The 23,502-nt window shown below is 38.4% G+C and overlaps 1 pseudogene; it reads right to left on the bottom strand.

Moving 5' to 3' along the window:
• Window positions 1-279: 279 nt before the first annotated feature.
• On the bottom strand, window positions 280-22,556 carry LOC145909444 (ribonucleoside-diphosphate reductase subunit M2-like; annotated as a pseudogene).
• Window positions 22,557-23,502: the final 946 nt, after the last annotated feature.

Below are 23,502 nucleotides of genomic sequence, written 5' to 3'. Positions count from 1 at the left end.
AACTTTTCAAATGTAATAAACGCAGCCAGTGCCCTTTCTCACAATATATTGTCACATATCTACCATTTGACATCTGCAGGACACTGTTATCATTACTAAGACTCTACAAGCTATTCGCCTACTTTGTAATTTTGTCCAATAAGCCAGAAATAAAGTGTTTATTCGTTATAAACGTGTTTGCCAGTGAATCCTACAGAGTGACAGTTTAAATGAATGAATTGCGCCTCAAAAGGTCAATTGCCACCCAATTTCAGCCACGGCTTTGTTTTTGAGATTCGTTTACATTGAGATGAAATCTGACTCAAGGACAACCATGTTAATACCACAAACATCGGACATGCAAAATCTATGACCTGGCGCAACATTTTGAATGTGAACGAGGCAATCGCGTAATTACATGCAAATATGCGACTAATCACAAAAAATTTTAATTTAACCTGGCAGACTCTTCATAATAATCAGGCACAGTTTCGTTTCCAATTATAATCAATTAACTTGCGTACCGGTATTGTATTTTTGCAGCAAATCATATATAGCAGCAGTATATAGACTATACTGACAAGAGACGTCAGGCGCGCAACTATAGGAAAAGTGGCAAAATGCGCAAGCAACAATCAATATTTCTAGTCAATTACTCGGATCCGCTATAAAACCAAATGTTTTGATGTAATGACTCATACCAGCGCGGCCCGCGGCATAAAAACAAGTTTGGATACCCCAGATCATGTAGGGTTGTCCACAAGTAATTTAAATAACAAGTCAGCAACAGGACACATAATGACAATGGTTTGTTTTCGAAAAATACCAGTCCATTTACAAGTGAATGAAGTAATGAAGTTTTTTAAAGTGTATTGTGTTTTTGTTTTCTTAAATTGTATGCTTGTCATCTTGAAGTGGAATGATTTCTCCCAAAAGCTAATTGTCTTCGGAACTGCAGCAGGATATGCGTTTCCAAGCAACGATTAGAAACAGTTTGGTCTCGTGGCGCATTTTTCTACAGATTGAATGCAAATTATTATTTCTTATTGCCACAATTGAATATTCAAATACATTTTATTGACTGTGGTTGCGTGATATCACGGTGTTCCCTCATGTGTTTTATGTTGGCGAAAAGGTCCAAAAATAGGTATATTACATGCACATCACCGCATACTCATGACTGGTGTTGACAGCGGAATAATGGTCGGTTGTCATTTAAACAACTATTTATGGCATCATCTCATAGCATTGCTGTCTTACAAGATTTTATCCTGCAGTGCATTCTGTTGGCACGAAATAGGGCTTGTCAAAAGTCTTGTGAACAAATAGCTAGCATTTTCATCATTTCACCTCATCAGTTTCACAATTACCATTTCTTGCAGTCGTGCATATCAGACATGTTTGGAATATTTACCGGGTGGATATGTTAACAAAACAAAGATAAGATTAATAAATACTTGCCCCGACGCAATGTTGTAAAATATGGGGTTAAGACACTCGCTCACTCGCAAGCACACATATGCCGCTGACCAAAGTATGATATTGCCTTCATATCCGTTGATGCCGACATGATTTAAATCTTGAAGTCCAACTGTTGATATACAGAATTGCATTACAGCAAGCAGTAATTTTAGTGTCGAATGAGATTTAGAAAAATGCCTAGGAACTACACCAACAAAACAACTTTAATTCTAGCATGTTATTGATAACAAACGTTTACTTGCACACAAACCTCTTTTATATAAAGTTTATTACTTACTGCAAAAAGGAATATATCCCAAGTAGTATGACATCACAATGAGCACAAGTTGAAGAGAGATACGTTTGTGTTGCGCCTCTTGACGGTTCTTAACTTCAGCTGCAAAAAAACACCGACGAAACATGCATCGCTATTACCAAATTGTTTAATATAAAGATCTGCGTTGGCATATTCATTTTCTGACGATTGGTAACTATTAAAGTAACAAAAGCTCATGACAGGCTGTTAAACTGACAGTATGATAAACGAGTTAGGAATAAGTTATTTTTGTTGATTTTTCGTTTTGCACATTGCCTTCTATTACCTCATATTGCTTTGTAACATTGCTAATGATTTGATAGAAATATTTACTTACTCGATAAATGTGGTAAAACTTTTTTCCTGTTGTAATAAATGCAAATGATGAGAGCACATGTAGAAATTGTGATGATGATCATTAATGCTATGAGCATGTATACGCCAGTATTTCTGACGATGTTGCTACTGCAAAAATAAAAAGTGCGCTCATCACTTTTAGATCAACTGTTCCCAACCGGGCAAAATTTTAACTAACTTGGGGTAAATATTGCCACGTTAAAAATTTTCCTACTCCGTTAGGACGCTTGATAAAATTCAGTTTGTCTCCGATTTCGCTGTGGCCGGCTGTCGTTCATCGTCGCCGCAGCATAATTTATATCGGCGTCCAAACCTTGGCCAACGTCCTGTGCGGTGCGTGTATATAACAAGATTGTCAGTGTCGTGCAGCCCGAGCTCTCCCACTGCGTGTTTTAGCGTTCTGTTTCATGAAAGGGCAAGTTTGCCTTTTTCAAGCGGTTGAAATGTACTCCCTTCTGTTTCCCATCCTCTCCTTCAATAAGGTAGTTCACCAAGCTGTTAAACAACTTTGAAAGGGCCTTTGTATGGTCTTATGAACTTTGGGTAAAGTAATAATACATTTTTTGCCTTTGTTCCGAAATTTCGTTACAAAACCGTTCCGAGACACGAAATTTCGTTCCCAAATGAGAAAGGTATTCGCCTGGTGGAACGACCGGGTTCTCCAACAGAACGATGTCACCTTCCTTGATTTCGTCCCCATGTCGTCGTCTATTGTATTGCTCCTGTATTTGAACGCGTTGAGCTGTCAGGGTTTCTCTGGCTACTTCCTCAGCCAGCCGCAACCGAGCTCGTAGCCCGTCCAAATAAACGAGCGGAGTCGTTGGCACTTCGTGATCTGTGGAAATGAGATCCGCGGGTGGGCGCAGTTCGTGTCCTGTAAGTAGAAAGTGAGGGGATACCCCCGTGCTAACATGCCGGCTATATGGCGTCGTTGGGGTCTTTTTACAACCCATTAGCCTCACCAGTGCAAATAAATTGCTTTCGAAGTTCCCTCCTTGGTCGGAGTGAATCACTTCAGGTACTCCATGTACCGTTAGCCACCTGTGAAAGGATGCTCTGTTTCGTGTGCGGTTTGATGCCGCATAGGCCACGCTCTGACATATTTTGTGAGTAAATGACAAGCGACTAGGTTATACTGATATCCTGTCCTGGTTAACGGATGTGGACCAAGCACATCAATCTCAACGCGTTGCATTTCTCGCATTTCTTGTGATGGAACTAACGGGGCTCGGGTGGTAGTGGTTGGTTTGTTATGTCGCTGACAGTGTTCGCATTTACAACAATAAGCCTCTGTCTCCTCTCTCCACTTTAGCAAGTAAAAACGCTGTGACAGTTTGCTCAAGGTTTTAGCCATTCCTAAGTGTCCCCCGCTATGTACCTGGTCGTGGCACGCGGACACCACTTCGCTGCGCATGGCAAAGGGAACCAACACTTTCTGTAGATCGATCTTCCACAAAAAACAGTGTTTACGACCAGCCACCACCTGAGAACTGTCTGACTTTTCGCTCATTATTTCTCTCGCCAGCACTTGACCAATCATTACTGCCCGCGTTTGCCACGCAAGCATGATCGCTCGGGCGTATAAAATCAAATAAAACAAGCGAAACAACCACAAATATATTACAAAAGGTGAGTGTAACAGAAAACATGTGAGTGAAAGTGAAGTGAAAATACATAAACAAATCCTATGTATTATCAAAAGATGTTGAGATGAAAATGTGTTAGGGCGCTGTTTATGAATGGTTTATCCCGTTTGTAACAATGTATAAGCACGAAAAGATCATAACTATGGACAACAACCACTGTGAAAACTTTCCTTGCAAACGCGGAAGGCAAGGTGTCGGTGTTTCCTGACACTGAGATAAGATTGTCGTGGTCTGAATCATTTCCGATCGATTGTTGGATTATTATCAAGCGCGATTCTAGCGTGACGTGTGAGTTATTTTAAAGATCCATTGTGCCAAGGATTCAACATTCAACTATTATTTTTGTATTAAAAAGCCTTCACGCAATGCTTTACGAACGTATTCGAAACATAAATTAACACCATTGCAAACGTGATGAATGTTTTGTTTCGCATTTTTAACTCAGAAGAACAGGGAAAGGTAATTTGATGTTAAGTCGCCACTTCGTCATCTTCTTGGAAGGCTTCGATTTGCATTTTCTGTCGTCGTGACCAAATCTCGAGCTGAACACGTAGTTAGAGTGGACGACAAATGCTTCTAAAAATTACTCTATATATAGTATTAATTTCATCGAATAAATTTCGTACTCTCTCAATCAAATACTCGCAATCAATACCCTTTTCTCACAATACATTGCCCCAAGTAGTATACTCGGTGAAAGCTGTCGCGGGAGTCATAAATCGCTTTTAGTGAGCCATCATGATGAGCCATCCTTAGTGATGATGCTACGCCATCCACGTGCTAAGTTAAGGCCTACGCTGCTCACAGAGCAGTCGAGTGCTTGTGCCGGGTCGTTGAGAGGTCAAGTCAGCGCTCCGATTTACGACCTCTCGCTGCGAAGCGAGTGTGAGGACCGGTCGTAAAAATCAGAGTGATCGACGTCCAATTCCACGCTGTGAATTCCAGCTGGGGTCGTGTATTTCAGACCATCACTGTGTACAATATCTAATTACTCCGTGTCAAAACACACCTTTATTTTTAAAATAACTTGTGCTTTTGCTTGATAACAGTGATTTTAAGTCAGAACGCCGATGGTTGTTTGTTTATGATCTGTCGCTGTGTGTGATTGTTAATTTGGCTGACGCAGGTCATAAAAAGAGCGATTCAAACTTGGTGTTCCAAACGAATTAATTAGACGTTCAACAGAGTTCACACTGTGTTTTCGAGCTGGACGATCAGTTTATAACATGGAAGTTGAAGCCGACTCTGATCAAAACAAATATCACAAACCAAAAAAGTACAATCACTTTATAAGGATGATATTTATAACTAAGTTAATCCAAGCATTACGTGCTGATACCTTTGGCCGATTGCTAATGTCGAGTGCAGTACGATGGTATGAAAGGAAAAAGTGTTAATTGTTCTCTTCTCTATAATCTGGAGCGGGTATGGGCATTTTCGACAACCACATATCCCCTTTACATGGTTGCCTTTACAATTTATACAAACCTCATCACGGCTGATGAGTTCAGAGGAAAAGGTAAGACCAGGCATGAGGCCTTGTTTTTTTCAGCCAGAATATTGCAACAAAGGAATCACCGAAGAAAATGCCTTCCACTGCAGCGAATGCAATCACTCGCTCTGCACAGGTTGACTGTTGCTAATTTATCCATTTGAGGGCCCACTCAGCATTCTTGCGAACACACGGCATAGTTTCGATCGCGTTGAACAGGTACTCCCTGTAAAAATATGGTTAAACAGAATGTAATTTTGAGATAAAAGGTTGACGATTGACGTTAGGCTTACAAAATTATGGTGGTGTTGCAGAACATGTCAACATAACAAAATGCGTATTAGGAATTCGCAAAACAGAGCAACATTCATTGAAAAATTTTCATGTTGATAATGTGAAATATGTAAACTACATACCTCTCTTGACTGTCTGGTGCGTAAGTATTAATCAAAAGAGAGTACATCTCGAAATGAATATTCTCAATTGCAATTTCGAAGGCTTCTGTCACTTATTTGTTGAGCAAAACGTTCGACCGAATTGTAACAATTCATTTTAGTAAACCATACAAACTTGTTGAAAGTTGTTTGTAGAATTTGAGTAACTTACGAGATTCTCATTAACTATCCCGTCGGAAGCGGCAAAGAATTTTACACCTTTTCCACTGTTCAAAAGGAAGCCTTTGCTTTTCTTGTACATTCTCCATATGTCATGATATTGAATAGGAAAGATGACAAATCGTCGTGCGTTAACACGAACCAATGGCCCAATTTCCCTGTCGCTCTACAAAACAATAAACAATATCTAAATTGTAGTTATGTTTTAAGTCCGTTTAGTTTTTACAGCATGAGATTTACAATAACAAAAAAAACTGAAGTAGCAAGTTTAAGAGTAAACCAACTTACCGTTTCGTGTTTCAACTCGTTGAATTTGTTGACTTGAACTTCAAATATTAGAGTTGCATGTCATCATGTTGGTCTTCATCACGCTATGCAGCTACCATGTACTTGCTTGCTGGGAGCTTATTTTTTCACCTATGTTTTTTCGCTGGTGGTTGTTCTTTCGTTGTACTATTGCAAAGCGGCATATAACTCTTCTTCTACTCTCTTTTTAACTGGTTCTTTTACGAAGCTGCATGATAGTCCAGCCGGGTCAAGCCTAGCACAGCTCCCAGCCGGGTCGAAGAAAAACACCCGCCAAGTGCCCACCCCCGCTCCGGATTAGACAGAAAAGAACAACTAGCAATTTTCCCACAGCGCCGCGTCAAGCTTAGCACAGCGTGCGCTCTGACTTTCATCGTTAAACAATACGCATTGTGCACTCTTCTTTGAACGTCCATTTGTAATATCAAGTTTGGTTCGCATATTGCTGTGATGTTAATTAGAACGCATGCACCTAAAGCTAATTACAACGCTTCCACCTACCCTGTTATACGCTTGGGAGTTTCTTTTTTTTAACTACCCTCTTTTCGCTGGGAACTCTCTTTCCATTATTTAAAAATAAATAATATTATCGCACATTTTTTACCAGTCAAACACTTATTAATGCGAACAAACCTATATCAGCGATACGCCGCCCCCGTGTACCAATTACCCAGCTCCAAATGCATTGTGCGGTGCTTCGGATGGAAATAAACCAATCGGAAGCCTGCATGAAAAGGTGTATGAAATGCTCCCAGGCAAATCGAAAGAACCAAACATCCGTATCCATGCCCGCTCCAGATTATAGAGAAGAGAACAATTAACACTTTTTCCTTTCATACCATCGTACTGCACTCGACATTAGCAATCGGCCAAAGGTATCAGCACGTAATGCTCGGTTTAACTTAGTTATAAATATCATCCTTATAAAGTGATTGTACTTTTTTGGTTTGTGATATTTGTTTTGATCAGAGTCGGCTTCAACTTCCATGTTATAAACTGATCGTGCAGCTCGAAAACACAGTGTGAACTCTGTTGAACGTCTAATTAATTCGTTTGGAATACCAAGTTTGAATCGCTCTTTTTATGACCTGCGTCAGCCAAATTAACAATCACACACAGCGACAGATCATAAACAAACAACCATCGGCGTTCTGACTTAAAATCACTGTTATCAAGCAAAAGCACAAGTTATTTTAAAAATAAAGGTGTGTTTTGACACGGAGTAATTAGATATTGTACACAGTGATGGTCTGAAATACACGACCCCAGCTGGAATTCACAGCGTGGAATTGGACGTCGATCACTCTGATTTTTACGACCGGTCCTCACACTCGCTTCGCAGCGAGAGGTCGTAAATCGGAGCGCTGACTTGACCTCTCAACGACCCGGCACAAGCACTCGACTGCTCTGTGAGCAGCGTAGGCCTTAACTTAGCACGTGGATGGCGTAGCATCATCACTAAGGATGGCTCATCATGATGGCTCACTAAAAGCGATTTATGACTCCCGCGACAGCTTTCACCGAGTATACTATACTGCCCCATATCTCGTATAAATCTCAGTGAATTCCTAATTCCTAATCAGTGATCTCCTACAGACATGACACAAGGACAACCATGTTAATAACACAAGGTAAAATTTGCGACTCGATGCAATATTTTGAATGTGAACGAGGCAATTCCGTAATTACATGCAAATATGCGACTAATCACAAAAAGTTTTGAGATGACCTGGCAGACTCTTCATAATAATCGGAGTTTTGTTTCCAATAAGCAGGTAATTTGCGCATTGCTTTATTGCAGCAAATCGTATACAGGCGTATATATAAATAACGACAAGATACAGTCGTGTAACTCGGAAAAGTGGCAAAATCCGCATGCAACAAAGCAAACAATTCAAGTCAATTACTCGGCTCCTTCTTTAAAATAAATTTGATGCCAGGGTTGCCAAAAATCGTGGGGCGCGACGGCATTCTAAATGTCGCGCCATTGTGTTATGAAGTTTGGTGAAACATGGCTCTGCAAAATTTGGATTAACTTTTGGGTTGCAGCGGCCAATGTTTCTTCACCTCAAAACTTGCAACGCAAATCTCATAAACTGAGAACACGAATATTTACATTTCAAGCCTGACGAAAAAAAAACGCAGTAATCTTATACTTTGATACTTCAAAAAGGACGCTGGGGCTTTCCACAAAGGAGCCCTCATTAAAACAAGTTGGACACTCGTGTCCCATATAGGGTTGTCAACAAGTAGTTTATGAGTATAACATGTGAATCAACAACAGGACACAATGACGAATGGCTTTTTGAAAAAATCTATCCATCAACAAGTGATTGAAATAATAATGTTCTTTACAGGCCACTTTAAAATGTATTGTGTTGCTGCTGCTGTTTCTTAAATTGTATGCTTGTCACCCTGAAATGGAGTGATTTCCCCAACAGCTAATTATCTTCTGAACTCCAGCACGATCTCATCAGTCCTGTTATGTGTTTCCAAACACCAATCAGAAACAGTTTGGTCTCGTTGCGCATTTTTCTACAGATTGAATGCAAAATATTATTTCTTTTTGTCGCAATTGATATAATTCCAGTACAATTCATTGACTATAGTGTCGTCATATCAAGGTGTTGCCTGATGTATTTCATGTTGGTAAAAACGTCCAAAAACATACACACATATATATATATATATGCATATATATATTGTCATAATCACTACATACTCATGGATATTGTCAAAAGGCGGGATAATGGTCATTTACACTACTATTTATTGCATCATCCCATAGCAATGGTGTCTTCCGTTGGCACGAAATACGGCTTGTCAAACGTCTTGTAAAGAAATAGCTAACATTTTCATCATTTCACCTCATCAGTTTCACAATTACCAATTTCTTGCAGTCGTGTATATCAGACATGTTTGGAATATTTACCGGATGACTATGTTAACAGAACAAAGATAAGATTAAGAAATACTTGCCCCGACGCAATGTTGTAAAATATGGGGTTAAGACATTCGCTCACTCGCAAGCAAAAATACGATGATGACGAAAGTATCACATTCCATTTATATCCGTTGATGCCGACACGATTTGTGTCTTGAAGTCCAACTGTTGATGTAAAGTATTGCATTGCAACAAAAACCGTTAATATTAGTGCAACAGTCGAATGAAATTTAGAAAATTGCCTAGAAACTTACAAGCAATGTTAATTTTGGCATGTTGTTCATAACAAACGTTTAAATTTTCTTGTAAATAAAGTTTATTACTTACTGCAAACAGGAATATATCCCAAGTAGTATGACATCACAATGAGCACAAGTTGAAGAGAGATACGTTTGTATTGCGCTTCTTTACGGTTTTTAACTTCAGCTGCAAAAAACATAACGACAGGACATGACAAGTTGTTACTATTTTTTAATGCATAGATCTGCGTTGTCATATTCATTTTGCGACGATTAGTAACCATCAAGTAATAAAAGCTTTTGACAGGCTATTTACCTGACAGTACGACAAACAAGTTAGTGATTAGTTATTTAATTTCAACTTTTTTTGCACATAGTCTTCTATTATTTGAAATAGAAAAGCCTAAGCTAGTATGCAATTAATCATGTTGACTAGAGTAGACGTTTTGAACACTATCTGCGTTCATCGCTAGTACTATAATTGAATGAGCTACATGCAGCAGAGCGCCGAGGTTGACATGGAACTGAACGGGCAGATGAAATAAACAACAACACCAAGCAATACGCCAGAGTCTCATCACGTGACAACAGCATCAAAAACACAGCAGCAACGTCATCAGTTAAGATATGCCAAGTTGCAGTACAGACCTAAATGTTGAACAGTTTGAGAGGTTTGGAGCTGTCATGTATGTTCAATGATGGTTTGTGGTGCTGGATGTACATTGTTTCGAGAATTAGGATTTGATGTTGCAACTATGTAGAACTTAGGGTGAATTAAAATCAACAGAATGATCTGATTTTTTCCACGAATGGGTGCTGAACTCACTTTTAGCATTAGTCAAAGTATGATACTCCTTCATGCGAACCGTCAGCTCACGCGTGGTTTCACCAATGTAAGTAGCCCAACAGGAGCACGTAAGTTCCACCCCTGCAATGTCATCTACCAACTTACGTGCTCCTGTGGGTTCGCATGAAGGAGCAACATCCTTCAACTTGCTAAATTTTTTTGCTAATTCTCGAAACAATGTACATCCAGCACCACAAACCATCATTGAACATAGATGACAGCTCCAAACCTCTCAACCTGTTCAACAAGTAGGTCTTTACGGCAGCTTGACACATCTCAACTGATGACGTCGCTGCTGTGTTGTTGATGCTCTTGTCACGTGATGTGATTCTGGCGTGTTGCTTGGGGTCGTAGTTTTCAGAAAAACGTCTTCTCTAGTCAACATGTTTAATAGCATATTTGCTTTGGCTTTTCTATTTCAAGTAATCAACTCCAGGTATTTTGCGCCGCTTATTGTCTTAATTGCTTTGTTACATTACAAATGATTTGATAGAAATATTTACTTACTCGATAAAAGTGGCAAAACTTTCTTCCTATTGTAATAAATGCAAATGACGAGAGCCCATGTAGAAATTGTGATGGTGATCATTAATGTTATGAGCATGTATGTGGCAGTACTTCTCATAATCTTGGCACTGTAAAAATTAAAAGTGTGCCCTTTTCAACAAAAGTTTGTATTTCAAAAAGGTTAACCTTTCACAACCTGGGACAAATTTGACATACCTTAGGAGTAAATTTTATGAGCAAGAAATTTGCAATATTTTTACTTTGACCGGTCATGTTATGGCAAAACCATTAGTTATTGGATTATTTCTTTTTTTCGCTGCAGTGTTTTTAAGTTTGATACGATTTCGTTCGAGTATGTATTTCAAAACCTCTCTTTACTTTTGCAACTATTTTGCAAAATCAGTATGGGGTAAATTTTGTCGTCAAAGTCTGCCAGGGGGTAAATTTGAGAAAAATGGTTGGAAATCTCTACATTATTTATTCGCAATGTTTGCAGGATTGAGAAATTGGAATATTTTACAAAACGGCAATTTAAATATTGGGTTACTGTTTTTCATGAACTCGCATGCCTCAACCGCAAATAAATCAGGATTGGGTATTTTGCAAGGGGTAACTTCAGATGTTAGGTTAATGTGAATTAGAATTTTGGCTGATGGTCGATAAATCAAATATTCAAAACCTACATCGGTATCCTAAAGTAGAAAAGAACAAATGTCATGATTTCAACCAATGTCATCATCGTCCATGCAAATCTACATATCCACTAAAGATAAAAAAAAATATTTTTTTTAAAACAATGTTATTTTGAAACATTTAAGATAATTTTACGACAGAGAAAATACAAACAAGTATTATTTCGCAATATTCCATTTCAAATTGTTTTATGTAGAAGTCACTTGCCTTGACATGTTTAGCTGAGATTTTCCTGAATGGCCATTGGCAGGCAATATAACGACATATGGCAAACAGACATACAAATATGCTCGTCAACATCATTGGAAACCCAGTAAAAATAGATCTTCCCTATATTGAAATGCACGTATTTGCAATATAACATAAAAATGTTTTCAAAATTGGACTCCCATGGTTGTTAACTTATTCAACACAAGTCTAGCTTGCAATCATATACTTGTAGATACGCACATATTTTCCAATAAATTCGTTAAATACAGTTTTTGAAAGAGTGGGTATAAGATTTATCACAATTTTACATTTCACTCAGCGTGAGGAAATTTTCTTTGATTTTTCGTGCAATAATCTCTACATCATGTTAGACGACAAATATTTGTGACAAATCGCATTTTTGAGTGATGTTCGTATAGTGGTAAATATTTCATTATTTTTGGCATACCCTATATCCAAAACCTACCGGATAGTGCGACCGAACATATATGAATTGTACACCGCCGACATATAAACTGATTATTCCAGATGTTATATCCGACACGCACAAGTTCATCAAAATAATATTAAATGGCCCTCTGTGGAAATGAATGTGATTTTAGAGCTGATGTTTGAAACATTGTAATCATAATTTTTTTTTCTTATACATTGGATGCATTTTTTTAAGGATGGGATAATGGAACAAATGGGATTACAAAACTATATTTCAAACGTTCAATTTCATATGGCAAGTGCTAAATGCGTTGTTCGAAATGTTATATTCGGCGTTTTTAGAAAATAATATTTTAGATTGTATTTGACTTACCTAAGTGTTTTAGATCGAGCAATGACAGTCAGGGTAAGTCCGTTGAACACAATTGCAAACACACCCAAAAGTATCAGGATAACAGAATACGCGATACCCCATTCAAACGGTAATTTGTAGTTGTAAAAGTCGTTGACACTTACATTGTTGGGATTCATTTTCAAACAATCGATTTCAGTTTCACAAATTGTAAAAATGCAAAGTTTTAAACCGTGTACACCTTCAGAATGCTGTGTACACCTTCAGAATAATGCAATGACTGAATGAATGCTGGATTATTGGTCATGTCGTTGGACATCATAAGGCACAACAGCGTCAATAAACAAATTATTACAGCAGACTAAATTCGTCTGTCAAATAGTTTGCAACTATGTTCTCGTCAGTAAAGCTCACCGGCTAAATCGCCTTTCTATGACTGCACGTTTAGAGACTTTCCGCGTCTGCATATATCCAGTAGACGTGACGTGTAAGTTGTTTTGATAGGGCGTTTGTGCTCAAATTTCCTCCTTGTTTCGAAGAAGACTGGTGTGTGTTGATGCGTTTCATGTCGCACTTCAAACTATGATGGTACACCTGCAGTTTCTCAATCCAAACAATGTTTTCGATTGTCATTTCAACCGTGATTCTGTTGGTGACGATATTCTCTTTTTTGTGTCGGAACAGAAGGAGGTTGCTTCCCGTTTCCTTCTGACGTTTGTGGGAGACAATGTGAAAGTTGAATTTGTATAAAATATCTGAAATCTAAAATGGTAAAGTAAAGTTTTTTGGAAGTTTTTTGTTGACATTTGGTACCGGTGACAATTCTAATTTCTTTCTGTCATGTTCAAGGTCAAACTTTGCTTTCAGAATGTTATAAATAGTCATCAAATTAATCAAACCAATCTGTTGCGATATGAAAAGCATAAAGTTGCAATAAAGGCGAGCCGCAATAAAATAATCAAAAAAAAGTACTAACCTAAATGGAAACAATACCCACGATCAATGTATTGATGATGTTACCATGGATGACGTCGTTGGCATTCGACAACAAGTTCCGTACATTAATGCCATCATATTGCGTGAGGGCTAATGTACATTTATCAATGGTTAGAGAAAAACTTGGAATTTGTAATAAATTTCTTCCCATATCAACCCACTGTGACCCCATCCCTAGTCCATAAGGTTTTGGGTAAAGTAGGTAAATAAACATTAGACAATAAAATTACCTGAACAAATAAACTAGAATTCGCGTTATTTTCGCAACTTGTTCCACCATTGCACAACACTCATTACGTCATCACCTCCCGAATCGCTGTTTTCTTCTCGCCGGCGGGAGTCAGCAAGTAAAATTCCCGCCTGTCGCTTCGAGATATTTTTATAATTCTCTATTTATAATCGCGCCCTCCGCAGTCGACAACGTGATTGGCTAGCGCAAAGGAGTACATATTTATTCCGCGAAAACAGCTGGATATGTGGTTTGAAGGCACGAGCATTATCCTCGAGTTGGAGTGTTAATAGAAATTGATTGATAGCCGTTGATTGTTGGGGTGGCAACATAAAAAACAACAGGGGCTGTGAAGCAAATTTTCATAGAATAAACAAATATTGTAAATTATTATTATGAATTATCATAAGAAGTTGAGATGGAAATACGTTAGCTATTTATCAATAATTTAACTCTTTTGCAACCGTGTATAAGCACAAAAAAATCATAACTATGGTCGACTTGTTTTACAGGAGACAAAGTTGTCGACCACTCAAATATGGACAATAACTACTGCGAAAACCTTGCAAACGCGGAAGGCAAGGTGTCGGTGTTTCCTGACAAGACACTGAAATAAGTTTGTCGTAATCTGAATCATTTCCGATTGATTGTTGGATTATTATAAAGCGCGATTCTAACGTGACGTGTGAGTTATTTTAAAGGCCCATTGTGGCGAGGATTCAACATTCAACCTTTATTTTTGTATTAAAAGCCTTCACGCAATGCTTTACAAACGTATTGAAACATAAATTAACACCGTTGCAAACGTGATAAATGTTTTGTGAAACGTCTCATTTTAACTCAGAAGAACAGGGAAAGGTAATTTGATGTTAAAGTGCATATGACACGTAAAAATAAAACATGCTAATAATCAAACTAAGAGATGTTCATAACTTTAGAACATTTTTTGCGAAAAAAGTAGCTTGATACGACGACTGGTTTCTGAGATACAGCTGATCAAATTCGCACTTTTGCCGCTGCGAACGAAATCGAGCGAAAGCGAGATTATTGTTGCGTGACGTAAAAGGAGGCGCTTTGGTCGTGCGAGTGCTGGCAGCAAGCCTTTTCCGTAGAATTGGAAAACATTGTAAAACTGGTTTAGAAAAGCATTTATCATCGCTAACGTGATACATCAACTTTTCAAAACACGACAAAGACAAACCGTCAATTTAGCATTGCCGTTTTGTCCACTCACAGCAAAAGATAGAAGTAGGTTAATTGAATTTTGAGGCTGGCAAAGACCGCCGAGAAAAACCGACCAAATTAGCTGATTATGCAACACAACACTGCTATTCTGTCATAGTACCACTTTTTGTCCGACAGTGGCGTTGCCTACGACTTCGCGTCATAAATGATTTATTTAATTCGCCACAATCAACCACTAATGTATTTTTCGCAATTTAGTTTTAGAAATGTTGGAATCATCAAATTAAAATCAACAGAAAGGTGAGGTTAAAGTTACGACATCACACCCAAAATAACGTCATGTAACGTCACTGAGCAAAGAAACGCACCATCCTCGTGTTACCGAAGTACAGAGTAGTGTCGTTGCTGCTATACCCTAGCTTTTCCAGTGATCAAGGACAAAAGCCTTTGGTTTGTGACGTCACAGTAACATATTTTTGTGTAATGTAAAACCTTGACCTTTGATGTAACGTAATATGTGGATTCTCCTATGTTTGAAACTATTACATATTTGCAAAAAAGGGCGCCTTCTCCTACCTAAACAATGCATTTTTTCGACGCGAGCGCCTTGTGTGATGTGCTTTTCTCCTCAGCGCAAAATGTTTACGATTTTTGGTGGCCGTTACTTTTAGTGCAGTTTTTAACATTTTTTAGTTGACGTGGAACCGTAAAACTTTGGATATATGTTTGTTTTAGATGTACCTTTAGTTTTACGCAAAGTTGTCATGGCCGTGGCATATGCACTTTAAGTCGCCACTTCGTCATCTTCTTGGAAAGCCTTGATTTGCTTTTTCTTTCGTCGTGACTGAATCTCGAGCTGAATCCGTAGTTAGAGGGGCCGACATGTAGCCAATACCTTTTTCTCACAATACATTGCCCCATATCTCATATCGCGGCTTTCCAGGAAGATGACGAAGTGGCGACTTAAAGTGCATATTCAGGATTCCCAATCAGTTTATTGCACACTCAATTCTATGTTATCGCTGTATATTCGTATTAAACTTGTTTACCAGTGAATCCCACAGAGTGACAATTTGAAAGAATCAATCGGGCAAATAACTGATAACCTATGATCTCCTGCAGACATGACCAAAGGCAACCATGTTAGTACCACAAGGTTAGGACAAGTAAAATCTGCGACCCGAAGTAATATTTTGAATGTGAATGTGAATGAGGCCGTTCCGTAATTGGATGCAAATATACGACTAACCACAAAAAGTTTTAAGATGACCTGGCAGACTCTTCATAACAATAGGAGTTTTGTTTCCAATAATAATCAGTTAACTTGCGCATTGCTTTATTGCAGCAAATCTTATACAGCAGCATATAAAATATAACGACAACAAACAGGCGTGTAACTCGGAAAAGTGCAAAAATCCGCTTACAACAAGCAAACATTTTAAGTCATTTACAAAACTGAAGTGATTTCCCCCAACAGCTAATTATCTTCTGAACTCCAGCACGATCTCATCAGTCCTGTCATGTGTTTCAAAACACCAATCAGAAACAGTTTGGTCTCGTTGCGCATTTTTCTACAGATTGAATGCAAAATATTACTTCTTTTTGTCGCAATTTATATAATTCCAATACATTTTATTGATCATAGTGTCGTCATATCAAGGTGTTGCCTGATGTATTTCATGTTGGCAAAAACGTAAAAAAACATATGTGCATATATATATACATATTGTCATAATCACTGCATACTCATGAATAGTGTTAAAAAGCGGGATAATGGTCATTTACACTACAATATTTGCATCATCCCATAGCAATGGTGTCTTCGAACAAGATTGAATTGAATTGTTTAACCGTTGTGCTGGAACAGGCTTGTGGTTAGCCGTTAATGCAGCGTCCTGAGGACCTTGGAAAGCGTTTTTTTAAGAAGCGTAACATTTGCAGCAAATCATATATAGCAGCAGTATATAGACTATAATGACAAGAAACATCAGGCGCGCAACTGGAAAAAGTGGCAAAATGCGCAAGCAACAATCAATATTCAAGTCAATCACTCGGATCCGCTATAAAACCAAATGTTTTGATGTAATGACTCATACCAGCGCGGCCCGCGGCATAAAAACAAGTTTGGATACCCCAGATCATGTAGGGTTGTCCACAAGTAATTTAAATAACACGTCAGCAACAGGACACATAATGACAATGTTTTTTTTTCTCGAAAAATACCAGTCCATTAACAAGTGAATGAAGTAATGAAGTTCTTTAGTGTATTGTGTTGCTGTTTTCTTAAATTGTATGCTTGTCATCTTGAAGTGGAATGATTTCTCCCAAAAGCTAATTGTCTTCGGAACTGCAGCAGGATATGCGTTTCCAAACAACGATTAGAAAGAGTTTGGTCTCATGGCGCATTTTTCTACAGATTGAATGCAAATTATTATTTCTTATTGCCACAATTGAATATTCAAATACATTTTATTGACTGTGGTTGCGTGATATCACGGTGTTCCCTCATGTGTTTTATGTTGGCGAAAAGGTCCAAAAATAGGTATATTACATGCACATCACCGCATACTCATGACTGGTGTTGACAGCGGAATAATGGTCGGTTGTCATTTAAACAACTATTTATAGCATCATCTCATAGCATTGCTGTCTTACAAGATTTTATCCTGCAATGCATTCTGTTGGCACGAAATAGGGCTTGTGTAATGTCTTGTGAACAAATAGCTAGCATTTTCATCATTTCACTAAATCAGTTTCACAATTACCATTTCTTGCAGTCGAGCATATCAGACATGTTTGGAATATTTACCGGGTGGATATGTTAACAAAACAAAGATAAGATTAATAAATACTTGCCCCGACGCAATGTTGTAAAATATGGGGTTAAGACATTCGCTCAATCGCAAGCAAAAATATGCCGCTGACCAAAGTATGATATTGCCTTCATATCCGTTGATGCCGACATGATTTAAATCTTGAAGTCCAACTGTTGATATACAGAATTGCATTACAGCAAGCAGTAATTTTAGTGTCGAATGAGATTTAGAAAAATGCCTAGGAACTACAGCAACAAAACAACTTTAATTCTAGCATGTTATTGATAACAAACGTTTACTTGCACACAAACCTCTTTTATATAAAGTTTATTACTTACTGCAAAAAGGAATATATCCCAAGTAGTATGACATCACAATAAGCACAAGTTGAACGTTTGTGTTGCGCCTCTTGACGGTTCTTAACTTCAGCTGCAAAAAACACCGACGAAACATGCATCGCTATTACCAAATTGTTTAATATAAAGATCTGCGTTGGCATATTCATTTTCTGACGATTGGCAACTATTAAAGTAACAAAAGCTCATGACAGGCTGTTAAACTGACAGTATGATAAACGAGTTAGGAATAAGTTATTTTTGTTGATTTTTCGTTTTGCACATTGCCTTCTATTACCTCATATTGCTTTGTAACATTGCTAATGATTTGATAGAAATATTTACTTACTCGATAAATGTGGTAAAACTTTTTTCCTGTTGTAATAAATGCAAATGATGAGAGCACATGTAGAAATTGTGATGATGATCATTAATGTTATGAGCATGTATACGCCAGTATTTCTGACGATGTTGCTACTGCAAAAATAAAAAGTGCGCTCATCACTTTTAGATCAACTGTTCCCAACCGGGCAAAATTTGAATTAACTTGGGGTAAATATTGTCAGCAAGATGTTTGCATACTTTTCACTGCACGCCGTGTTTACTTCGTTTTTTTGTTTCGCTGTGATGTTTTTAAGTTTGATACAATTTCGTTTAGGTATGTATTTCATAACCTCTCTTTGCTTTCACAACTATTTTGCAAACTTAGTATGAAAGCATGAGGGGAAATTTTGTCTTTAAAGTCTGCCTGGGGGTAAATTTAAGAAAAAAGTTGGGAACCTATCAATTAGATCACCATCAATGATTTATTTGCAATGTTGGCAGTATTAAGAAACTAGGCCATTTTACAAAAGGGCAATTTAAATAGAGGGTCACTGTTTTTTGTGTTTTACATAGGGTATCGACGTACTATTGAAACAACAGAAAAATGAATAAAAAACTACAGATGTTAGGTTAATGTAAATTAGAATGTTTTTCCTTATCATTGCTAGATAAACAATAACAATAAAATAAACTTTGTTTCAAAGATTATGCTCGATAAATCAAAATACTGCCTACGTTGGTATCTGAAAATAGTTAAGAACAAGTATCATGATTCCAACCAATGTCGTCATCGTCCATACAAATCCACAAATCCACTGAAGATAAAAAAACTGTGTTATCTTGAAATATTTAAGATATTTTTTTGTATGTTTGATTTACGTGCGAATAAGTTTTATTTATATTATCCGTTTGGCCATAGTGCGCTCCACAGTGGTTCGTCTCTGTTGTTTGGTACTCAGTATAGGGTACCCAATAGATCGACGTTGACCGGAACGGTACCACAAAGTGGAATTTAGTGTGCCTGCTAGTGTAAAAGCTAGCACAGTGCCACTTCAGCAAAAGGAAGTTACTCGCCTTGACATGTTTAGCTGAGATTTTCCTGAATGGCCATTGGCAGGCAATATAACGACATATGGCGAACAGACATACAAATATGCTCGTGATCATCATTGGAAACCCAGTTAGAATATGTCTTCCCTATGGAAATGCATACAACTTTAGTTTGCAACGAAATACGCAATTGCGCAGATGTTTTATAACCTACCTTATACTGCGACCGACCATATTTGATTGTCAACATGAAGTGTTTACCGTCGACATACAAACTGATTATTCCAGATATTATATCCGATACACACAAATTCATCAAAAAAATATTAAATGGCCCACTGTGGAAATTAATTTGATTTCAGGGCTGATGTTTGAAACGTGGTGTCATAAATAATATTTTGTTAAATTGGCAATAGATTGTATCCGACTTACCTAAGTGTTTTAGATCGAGCAATGACAGTCAGGGTAAGTGTGTTGAACATAATTCCAAACACACCCAGAAGTATCAGGATAACAGAATACGCGATACTCCATTCAAACGATAAATTGTGGAAGAAAATCTGGTGGTGACTTACATTGGAGGTATTCATTTTCAAACAATCGATCAGTTTTCTCAAATTGAAAAAATGTGCTAAGTTTTTAACCGTTTTTCTGTAAAATACGAAATCTTTAATGTTATAATGGAGACTTATTGTAGAAACATTCAAACACTGTTGTGTACTCCTTGAGAGGAATGCAATGACTGAATGAACGCTGGATTATTTGTCATGTCGTTGGACATGATAAGGCACAACAACGCCAGTAAACAAATTCTTACAGCAGACTAAATTCGTCTGTCAAACAGTTTGCACGTTATTCTCGTCGGTAAAGCTCACCGGCTAAATCGCCTTTCTATGGCTGCACTTTTGCGATTATTATCTCTCGCATTTCCTATCAGACCGAAAGTAATTTTTGTTTAAAAATGTCTTTACAGCCGCTACAAGTACTGAGGTGGATCTGGCAGCAAACTTTACTGGACTTCCGCGTCCTCATATATCCAGTAGACGTGACGTGCAAGTTTGCTGCTCAGGTTTCTTCCTTGTTTCGAAGAAGACTGGTGTGTGTTGATGCGTCGCACTTCAAACTATTATGGCATGCCTGCAGTTTCTCAATCCAAGCAAAGTTGACGATTGTCATTTCAACCGTGATTCTGTTGGTGACGACATTCTCTTTTTTGTGACGGAACAGAGGGATGTTGCTTCCCGTTTCCTTCTGGCGTTTGTGGGTGAAAACATACCCACATATGTATTGATGATGTTACCATAGGTGACGTCGTTGGCATTCGACCACATGTTCCGTACATTAATGCCATTATATTGCATGAGGGTTAATGTATATTTATCAATAGCAAGAGAAAAATTTATAATAAATTTCTACCCACGCCAATCCACTGTGCCCCCTCCCTATTCCATAGGGATTTGGATAAAGTAGGTAAATAAAATCAGACAATAAAGTTACCTGAACAAATAATTCAGACTTCGCGTTGTTTTCGCAACTTATTCCACCATTGTGTAACCGAAATTAGCGTGTTCCCTAACTTGGTTAACGCCCAGGCTACTCTGCACTGACGGCCTATCGTAGAGACCTGTAATCACACGACCAAGGTTGCTACTTTTCTAACAAAAAGAAAAACGCTAATAAGTATTAAAGAATAAAACTAGTAAAAGTGAGAATAAAACAACGTTTGTTCTAAAACTTGCACAAAAACGACATTTCACTACCACTAGCGTTCATCAACAAATACATCATTCGATCTCCCAATAAAACAGTGTTTTTACCATGCCACCACCAGATAACTGACGGCTTTTTCCTTTCTATTTCAGCCGCTAGCACTTACACCAATCATTACTGCCCACGTTTGCCACGCAAGCGTGACTGCTCGGGCGTATCAAAACGAGTAAAATCGAAATAATTACAAATACATTAGAAAAGGTGAGTGTGACAGAAAACAAAGAAAAATATGTGAGTGAAAGTGAAAGTGAAGTAAAAATACATAAAGAAATAAAGCGTGAAAAACAAAACGTTTACACCCCCCACGTTAAAAATTTTCCTACTCCGTTAGGACGCTTGATAAAATTCAGTTTGTCTCCGATTTCGCTGTGACCGGCTGTCGTTCATCGTCGCCGCAGCATTATTTATATCGGCGTCCGTGCGTGTTTCGCTTTGCGTTGTGTATACAACAAGATTGTCAGTGTCGTGCAGCCCGAGCTCTCCCACTGCGTGTTTTAGCGTTCTGTTTCATGAAAGGGCAAGTTTGCCTTTTTCAAGCGGTTGAAATGTACTCCCTTCTGTTTCCCATCCTCTCCTTCAATAAGGTAGTTCACCAAGCTGTTAAACAACTTTGAAAGGGCCTTTGTATGGTCTTATGAACTTTGGGTAAAGTCATAATACATTTTTTGCCTTTGTTCTGAAATTTCGTTACAAAACCGTTCCGAGAAACGCAATTTCGTTCCCAAATGAGAAAGGTATTCGCCTGGTGGAACGACCGGGTTCTCCAACAGAAGGATGTCGCCTTCCTTGATTTCGTCCCCATGTCGTCGTCTATTGTATTGCTCCTGTATTTGAACGCGTTGAGCTGTCAGGGTTTCTCTGGCTACTTCCTCAGCCAGCCGCAACCGAGCTCGTAGCCCGTCCAAATAAACGAGCGGAGTTGTTGGCACTTCGTGATCTGGGGAAATGAGATCCGCGGGTGGGCGCAGTTCGTGTCCTGTAAGTAGAAAGTGAGGGGATACCCCCGTGCTAACATGCCGGCTATATGGCGTCGTTGGGGTCTTTTTACAACCCATTAGCCTCACCAGTGCAAATAAATTGCTTTCGAAGTTCCCTCCTTGGTCGGAGTGAATCACTTCAGGTACTCCATGTATCGTTAGCCACCTGTGAAAGGATGCTCTGTTTCGTGTGCGGTTTGATGCCGCATAGGCCACGCTCTGACATATTTTGTGAGTAAATGACAAGCGACTAGGTTATACTGATATCCTGTCCTGGTTAACGGATGTGGACCAAGCACATCAATCTCAACGCGTTGCATTTCTCGCATTTCTTGTGATGGAACTAACGGGGCTCGGGTGATAATGGTTGGTTTGTTATGTCGCTGACAGTGTTCGCATTTACGACAATAAGCCTCTGTCTCCTCTCTCCACTTTAGCCTGTAAAAACGCTGTGACAGTTTGCTCAAGGTTTTAGCCATTCCTAAGTGTCCCCCGCTATGTACCTGGTCGTGGCACGCGGACAGCACTTCGCTGCGCATGGCAAAGGGAACCAACACTTTCTGTAGATCGATCTTCCACAAAAAACAATGTTTACGACCAGCCACCACCTGAGAACTGTCTGACTTTTCGCTCATTATTTCTCTCGCCAGCACTTGACCAATCACTACTGCCCGCGTTTGCCACGCAAGCATGATCGCTCGGGCGTATAAAATCAAATAAAACAAGCGAAACAACCACAAATATATTATAAAAGGTGAGTGTAACAGAAAACATGTGAGTGAAAGTGAAGTGAAAATACATAAACAAATCCTATGTATTATCAAAAGATGTTGAGATGAAAATGTGTTAGGACGCTGTTTATGAATGGTTTATCCCGTTTGTAACAATGTATAAGCACGAAAAGATCATAACTATGGACAACAACCACTGTGAAAACTTTCCTTGCAAACGCGGAAGGCAAGGTGTCGGTGTTTCCTGACACTGAGATAAGATTGTCGTGGTCTGAATCATTTCCGATCGATTGTTGGATTATTATCAAGCGCGATTCTAGCGTGACGTGTGAGTTATTTTAAAGATCCATTGTGCCAAGGATTCAACATTCAACTATTATTTTTGTATTAAAAAGCCTTCACGCAATGCTTTACGAACGTATTCGAAACATAAATTAACACCATTGCAAACGTGATGAATGTTTTTGTTTCGCATTTTTAACTCAGAAGAACAGGGAAAGGTAATTTTATGTTAAGTCGCCACTTCGTCATCTTCTTGGAAGGCTTCGATTTGCATTTTCTGTCGTCGTGACCAAATCTCGAGCTGAACACGTAGTTAGAGTGGACGACAAATGCTTCTAAAAATTACTCTAATGTATAGTATTAATTTCATCGAATAAATTTCGTACTCTCTCAATCAAATACTCGCAATCAA

The sequence above is a fragment of the Ascidia mentula genome, chromosome 1 (genome assembly GCF_947561715.1).
Source record: "Ascidia mentula chromosome 1, kaAscMent1.1, whole genome shotgun sequence".
Taxonomy (NCBI): domain Eukaryota; kingdom Metazoa; phylum Chordata; class Ascidiacea; order Phlebobranchia; family Ascidiidae; genus Ascidia; species Ascidia mentula.
Note: the sequence above shows the minus strand (reverse complement) of the source record. Positions and strands in the feature narration are given on the sequence as shown.